The 8,304-nt window shown below is 37.8% G+C and overlaps 1 non-coding gene across 1 annotated transcript; it reads right to left on the minus strand.

Annotated features, from left to right (window-relative positions):
- Positions 1-8,030: 8,030 nt before the first annotated feature.
- On the minus strand, positions 8,031-8,103 carry TRNAG-GCC (transfer RNA glycine (anticodon GCC)). The gene has a single exon. It is a non-coding gene; the product is annotated as a tRNA-Gly (tRNA).
- Between the last annotated feature and the right edge of the window lie 201 nt (positions 8,104-8,304).

Consider the following 8,304-nt stretch of genomic DNA (forward strand, 5'->3'; position numbering starts at 1 on the left):
ATTAGTCAGATGCATGAGTTTTTTCACCTTTCTTCTTCCTGCTCTTCCCCATCCTGCTGAGGGGGAGTGACTAACTGGGTCCGTGGTGCTTAGTCCCTGACCGGGGGTCAACACTCCACACCACTAAGCTGAGCAGAAGAGAGATGAGTGTGTATGGCAAGGACCTGAGGCAGAGAGAAAAAGATGTGAAAGCAGAGAAATGGCTCCTTTGATCAAAACAAACCATTCCATCATTTCAACTGTACTGTCTAACCTCATGAAAAGAACACAATCAAAGCCCAGGAAACAACTGTGAAACAAAGAAAATGTTCTCACAACTTTGGCTACTGACAAGTGGAAGCTCTGAATACCTAAGTATAGTCCTTAACTTTCAATACCAAAAGGTTTAGGTTGAAGACTAGAAATACTCAGTGCATACTGCTTCCTGCACCAGGATAAGCACCACTCCTGCATAAAAGCTATGTCAGTGGTTTAAGTCTCAGGTAATCCTGAAGAACTAAGTAATTCTTAGGTGATTATGTCTGAAAATGCTTCCCAGGCATACAATTTCTATGAATAAAAAAAGGAATGAAGTTTCTTTTCCTCCAGGCTTTAAATGAGACCAAGTATTTCCCTAGTCAAGCTGTATCAGTAACTGACACTTCCCAAACTGCAATTTTAGCAGAATAATGATTCACAGTTAAACCAGCAGTTACCCATTCAGTGGAAATTTCTGGTAATTGTTGCTTGGCCAACTTGGAATTAGAGTTAGGCAGAGTAATTAAAAAAAAAAAAAGGCTTCATTCTGAATCTAGTTAGAGCTAAGGTCAATCTTCTTTAGCCTATCTTATTAGTGCACTCTGGTAGGGACACTTTCTTCAAGACTCCAAATATTTGATTCCTGGATATTTGTTTTGAATGGGCAAGCCAAATAATAAGGGAAGAGTCATCATAATGTAAAAAATTAAAACAAATTATTGTCCAAATAACTTGCATTTGTATGTAATTCCCCCTGCCCCCCCCCCCCAATGGAAGTAATCCCTCCACATATCCATGTAATGGGTATCCATATAATGGATCTAATTCTCCATAAAGTCAATCACTTTTTTTGGGGTAGCCTTCATTCCTTTTACTCTAATGGGAGTTGATGCCTTTAATTTAGGCTTCAAGAATATCCTGTTTCCAAATGAGGAATATCTAAAATTAATTAGGAAAAATAAATAGGAAAAACATCAGGTAAGCACCCATAGTTTGATAAATGACAATGCATTTACATTCAGATCACTACACATATACAGTGATGTTTGATTGAAACTTGTAAAATCCAACTCCATGTGCAGATGTATTACTGTAAATTAATGCAGGAACAGTTCATATTCCATAGGAATACAGGGAGATAAAAGGTATTTCCCTTTCTAGGTGTATCTAGAATATATCATAGGATATAAATATATTTATTAATTTCCTTTATTTATTTTTTTTATGTGTTTGTAGATGTTAAATTATTTAAACATCTTGAATTCCAGACAAGATTCTCTACACCAGACTGAGGAACCAGGAATGATTGCTTGCCTTGGAGTTGGTTTCCAACCTCCCAGCTGCATTCTCAGGCTTCTGCCTGGAACTGGGAGTGTACCCAGGTTACTTTAAAAGCAAGTCCCTTTCAAATCCCTGGTTCCCTCCCATCATCTATCAAAACTGTATTTTCTTCTACATTTTTCTAACCCTTGGACCCTTCCTGCATTAGATGTCAAGGTTCTTCCTTTAAAAGATATAACAAAAATCAGGTAGTTGGAATAACCCTCACTCCTAAATTCACTTCTGGGTTTCCAGTTATCATAAGACATTTTTCATAATGTTTGTTAAAGAAGTTTCAAGTCCAGAGATGGGTTTTTGGCTGCTTTTTTTTGAAAATGCAGTATTTTCAGTAATTTGATAAAAACACGTTGTAAGTGGCTTGTAATGAAAACATTAAGTTAAAGCTTATGAATCTTTTAAACTGATAGTTTAAGAAGCATTAGAGTAAAATGCTTCTGAGGAAGTGAGAAGTTGGTGCCATTTGGCTGCTAATACAATGTTAGAACAGTCAGCCAGACTGTTCTAGGTCCTCTGTGCTCCTTTAAACCAAGTTGTCCTTACAAACAAGATGGGACTGGGAGGAGCTGCTGGTAGAAGAGATTTGTTTGAGGATTAGGCAGAGCAGATGTAACAGAACTTCTCCAGCACTTCTACCAAAAAAAAAAAAAAAAAAAAGTCTTTGCATTAGAGTTACAAGCTTTCAAAATCTCATCTTCACATCTCGTTTCATTATTGTGGCTGCATTTCCTGTTGCCAGACATGCCAAATTACTCTTTTTTCCTGTTGCCAGATATGCCAAATTACTGTTTCTAAGATGCACATGATACAATTATCTTGAAGTGAAATTAAGTTTCTCAAGCCGTCCTTTATTTGGCTTTCTTATCTTTACCTTATTTCCTTTCTCCCTCGTTTCATGTATAAAAATGACATGTTATAAATTTTGATGGAGGAAGCCACCCAAAACCATTTCTAGCTAAGGATCAGAGTTGAGGATATTTTTATATGTCTTTAGAGTTTTATGAGTGCTTTTAACTCATTTCCTTTGTTTCTATAGAAGGAAAACTAAAGAGAATATGTAAGTAGATATTAAAAACTAAAATACAATGAACCCCATGTAATCCTGCTTAAGTGCTCCAGATGTGAAAACTAGATTTGTATGAAAAGCAGGAAGTGCCTTTCATGAATGTTTCATGATTCACATATTTTATTTCTGTGATTCAGGAATCAGAGAAGCTGAGATATGGCTTCCAGAAAGGATTATCATATTGGTAAACCAGAGTGTTTTCTATGGGTCTTATTATGACTTGCACTAAACTAGTATCATAGACTCATAGAATGGTTTAGGTTGGAAGACAACTTAAAGACCACCTCGTTCCACTCCTCTGACATGGGCAGGGACACCTTCCACTAGCCCAGGTTGCTCCAAGCCCCCTACAACAAGCAAGGTTTACAGTGCTTTTGCTCTTCTTTTTCCAATTCTGAAAGCAAAGAGGAAAAATCATATGCTCATTATTGGGTTTTCCACTAAACTCTCACATGCTTTCATTCAGATCTCTCTTAGAAAATTGTTTAGTATATTTTGAAGGAAACCTGTTTTTCTTGAGTTAATTTATAAACAGCTAAAGGACAGACTCTAAGCAATGTGTAACCTTATGTGTCGTACAAATCAGTGCAGAGAGTATTTCTATTGTTTTTCTGAAGGGTAGAACTATTCTACTAAAATGGCAAAAGTACTTCTTTAATTATAGTTGTAAATGAACTGGTGAAACAGATACTAATTCCTAAGCTAAAGTTGCAAGAATGCCCCCATTTTGGCCTTAAAATAGATACAGAACTTTTACTTCCATTTGGTCAGGAGTGGAGAGCATTGACAGAATTTTGTGTTGTTCTTCAGATTGAATTCTGTGCAATACATGCACAGATTTTAAGATATGTAAAGTTTGCATGTCAGAGGGTCATTCAAAGTATGTTAATATCAATTCGTGTAATCTGTTACTGATATGAGTGGTTATATATTTAGTGGTTATATATGCTCATGAGCTCTTAACAAGCATAAGCAATCTTGCTTTAAGAAGTGTTAGCATGTTTGGCCAAGTTTTCAATGGCCAAAATATCTCTCTTTTTTATATCTGGTCTACATCACAAATATATGTCATCCTCAAGAGTATTTTGAACATATAGTATTAATGCATTTATAATTCCATCAGGTTCTATGTTTATCCTTTTAACAAAAGATGGCCTTTGAATACTGAACTGCATGAATGCATGATAAAAATAAATTAGAATAATTAGTAATATTTTTTTTGTAATGGGATCTTTGTGAATGAAAATAAAAATAATTGACTAATGGATGCCGTAGATGCATAAATAAGTATTTTTAATTGCTTTCTCAATTTGTCTTCTATTTTTTTAAACCTACCTATTCTGTTGTTCCATATTCTGTATAATTTATATGTTCTATTTTTCTATACTTACATATTTAGATAGCAAAGCACAACACTTGACCTGTCCTTAGCAATACATGGAAAATAGTATTCAGAGTTTTTAATGTGTTTCTTAAATCATTAGCTAAAACATACTAAAAAACTATTCAACCAGTACAAACTGTTAAAGTGAGAATTATATGATAAAAAAAGCCATTTGCTTCAATGATTTTAAGTCTAAGTGTAGGATTTGAAATGAAAAAATTTTGATCTCTTAAAAAAAGTAAAAATGTGTAAAAAAAGAGAAAACATTTTAGCACAACTACCTTCTGACTCCAGTGTTCAAGGACATAAGAAACGCCTCACAGAAAAAGTTCTTTCAAGGGACTCTTGCTCTGTCCCTCACGATGTCAAGATTAATTAAGTTGACTGTACATGCAAAACACAACCTCCTCTATTCTCTGAGTAACCTCTCCCAGCATGGCCAAGTCATCACCACGGCAACCAATAATTCCCAAATCCATCAGCACTGCAGCGACATGCATGATCCATCTTCTCTTATTATTTATAATTGTTCCTCATGGAAACATGAGCTGTGGGTTGCACAGGAGTCTGAGAATACAGGTGTATTTAAGCTGTGCAAAAGGGTGTACTCTGAGACTCAGATGCCCCTGATATTTCATGGCATAGCATTATTTGTTGTTTCAACAGTTCATCTACCTATATGAGGCAATAGCAAACACTGGAAGGTTAATACTGGTACACTGAATAAAATAGGTAAATAAGATACAGCATGAAGTAGAGGAAAGCAGGTGTAACTCTCTCACATCCCTGGCAGGTGCACTGCCTCTCTCTAGGCTGAAAATTGCTAATCAGCCTTTACCTGATCCTTATCACCTGGAAATTACAATGTACAGTCATTTATCAATGCATATAAACCCTATTAAATTGCCTTTAATTATAGAATATGAAAGCAGCAAAATCAGAAGTGGTTGAAATGAGTTTCATGTCACCTCTTGCCATAAACCCACACAGAAAAAAAGTGATTTTGATTACTCAAAATGCCTGAGAATCTTTCACTTATGCCCTTTACTACTAAAAATCTAATAAATCCCTTCTATTGAGAGGATTAGTAATACCTGAAATCTTTCAATATTTTCCCGAATCAGCCAGTAACAATCTTTTTATTCTGGCTTGTGGAGCCAGTATTTAGCTAGTTCATCTTCCTCCTGCATTGCTATAGTGTTTTCCTGTGAGTCTTTATAAAGCTCCATGTAGTTTCACCTATTCCAGAAGGAGATAATCTGTCTGCTTAGAGGTAGTGAATGTGATTCTGTACACCAGGTACCTCCTGGACTGAGAGATAAATTAAAAATTGCAATGGTTTTGTTGTGGGTTATTTCTAAGTGTGCAAGTATTCTGGAAAGGAGGGTGAGGGGAGGGATTTAATACAACTCTATATAACTATCTGCTTATAGAATCCCAGAATGGTTTGGGTTTTAAGGGACCTTAAAGCTCATCCAGTGCCACCCCCTGCCATGGGCAGGGACACCTTCCACCAGCCCAGGTTGCTCCAAGCCCCCTCCAACCTGGCCTTGGACACTTCCAGGGATGGGGCAGCCACAGCTTCTCTGGGTAACCTGTGCCAGGGTCTCCCCACCCTCTCAGCCAAGAATTCCTTCCCAATATCCCATCTAACCCTCCCCTCTGTCAGTGGGAAGCCATTCCCCCCTGTCCTGTCACTCCAGGCCCTTGTCAATGGTCTCTCTCCATCTTTCTTGCAGGCTCCTTTAGGCACTGGAAGGTCACCATTAGGTCACCCCAAAGCTTCTCCTCTCCAGCTGAACAATCCCAGCTCTCTCCCCTTTGCTCCCAGCAGAGCTGCTCCATCCTCTGATCTTCTTGATGCCTCCTCTGGATTTTCCTCCAACAGCTCCATGTCCTTCCTGTCCTGGGACCCCAAAGCTGGAGGCAGTCCTTAGATATCTGTTATGACCCTCTCCTATGAGAGTGTAAATTGTTTCATTCTGACATCTTTTCTTGGGAATTCTCCGTAGACTTCCTTTTTGGGGGTTGGTTTGGTTTTTTTTTTTTTTTTTGCTTTGCTCGCTTTTATCTTCATGGCATTTGCATGAGTGTGGATTATTTCTGGGAAGCTGGTCAGTGTGTCAGAGAAGGAGCAGGAGAACATAACTGGTGCTTCATTCCTTCTTATTGTAATCATCTTACACTAATAGATGGTTATATCCAGTTTATGCAGTGATCCCAATGCCACAGAAGCAGTGGTGGAAAAATAGCAAAAAAAGCAAAAATCAGCATTGCTTTCACACCAGTGGAGCCATAGTTTGAGGTAAAACATATGCTGGATACTCAGTAACACAATTTAGAGGAATATCTAGGTTAAATGTACTTTTTTCAACAAAGACCAAAGCAGCATTTTTAAAACTGAGATGAAAGTCTTTAGGAAAAGGAGAAAAATGCATGGTTTGATTTTTAGACTAAACAGAGAGATAATCAAATCTTCTGGATTAAGAGTATTGCAATGGTGTACTGTAGCTGTAGACCTTGGAGAACTGATTTTGCCCCTGTCATCTCACTTTATAAGAGATTACATGAACCTGTTTCTAGGTTATAATCTCAAATTGTGCGAAGTGTTAATGTGACAGGCCTCAACGAGTTTCACTAATGAATTGCTGTGGGACAATGTGCTTGTGGCTCAGACTGATTGGGTTCTTCAGGAATAATAAAAAGAACTGTTTACCTATACACCCAGAAATACATAGTGCAAGATAAAGAGGTGTAATGAAAATGTTAATGTATGTATTTCCTAGTATGCCTAATAAATGCAAAAACCTTTTTTCCAAAGGGGGAAAACCACCTGTTCACTGAAATGTCCATGTGGTTTTATTAATTTGTTTCAATTGGTATCCTTGCTCTGAGGAGCCTCTGAGAACCCATTCAGCTTGTCTTCCTCCCTGGGCTACCCCCTTTGAAATTTCATGTTCCCTTTTATCCTGGACTCATAGAGGGGAGGATAAATCAGTGAGTCTTTTGGGTGTGTGAGAGCAGGTAAGCTTTCAGAGCTCTTTGGCTTTTTCAGGTGGCTTCATCACTCCTGATCTGTTCTAATTGAGCTACTTACTATAAAGTAAACCTGTATAAAACAGCTGACATGCTGTGCATATGAAATTCATAAACAAAATATATAGAGTTCCCTTTTTCCCTTACAGGATAAACTGGAGACTACAATCTAATAATTTCCTGGAATGCAATTAAGTTGCAAGGTGTTTGCTCCCATAGAAGCTTTCCATAAGGAGCTGAGATTATATGCTTGGTAGAATTGCTTGAAAACTGATAAATTTGAATGAACAAGGCAAAGCTGGAATAGATTACATTAATAGTGTAATCTATGGAGTGCTTCAAAGGGTCAAATGCGTTGAATTCAGTTGCAATAGGAGCAAATCCTGTATATCTAACTGATGTGTTAGACATTATTTCATCAATGAATTAAGCACTTAGAAATGAACAAGCGTTTAATCACTGCACAGAACAAAAAGAACATGTTATTTTATACAGATGAGGAACTTGCCAAAATAAAGAAAGAAGAAATAGTAGGAAACTGTAAGTTAAAGGCAAAGTTTCATGTTTTTTTTGCTAAGAATCAGTAGCCACCTGGATGTATGATGAGGAAACAATATAAATCCAATGCCTAAATCACTGAGGTAAAAATGGGGTTGGTATTAGCACACCTGAAAATGTCTGGATTCTAAGTAGGAAACAAGAAGAGAATTGTATTATAATAATAATAAATAATAAATAATAATGGCCAGTCTTTGCGAGCAAAGATCCGGGGAAGGTCTTTACACCTTCCAGCCTGCGCATAGGATTTTTTAGGTGAGACACAGTGTGCGCAGAACTGAGCCCACCCTTTAATCCTAAGGTTCATCTACCGGGGCCAAGCGAGCTTGGACGGTGGCAGTGAGGTCCTCAGGATGTAGATGGTTTGCCTTTAAGGGCTAACGAGCTCCATCTGGCCCGGGGGGGGGGAGTGGCCCTGACCGGGAACCGAACCCGGGCCTCGGCGGTGGCAGCGCCGCGCCCTTACCACTAGACCACCAGGGGCTCCAGAATTGTATTATAGTCCGTTATGGTTGATACAAAGTATTTGGAAAATTAGCAAAAAATATTTCAAATTTTTTTTCCACTTCCACGCATTCTTCTGTTAAGTCCTTCTGTCTGCACAGAGCTTTATTCACAAAATCATCATGTCACCATTTCTACTGGATTAGGCCTACACATCAAAGATTTATTTTAGACCAGAAAC

This window comes from Myiozetetes cayanensis, unplaced genomic scaffold, assembly GCF_022539395.1.
Source record: "Myiozetetes cayanensis isolate MyiCay16 unplaced genomic scaffold, myiCay2020 scf38, whole genome shotgun sequence".
NCBI classification, from domain to species: Eukaryota; Metazoa; Chordata; class Aves; order Passeriformes; family Tyrannidae; genus Myiozetetes; species Myiozetetes cayanensis.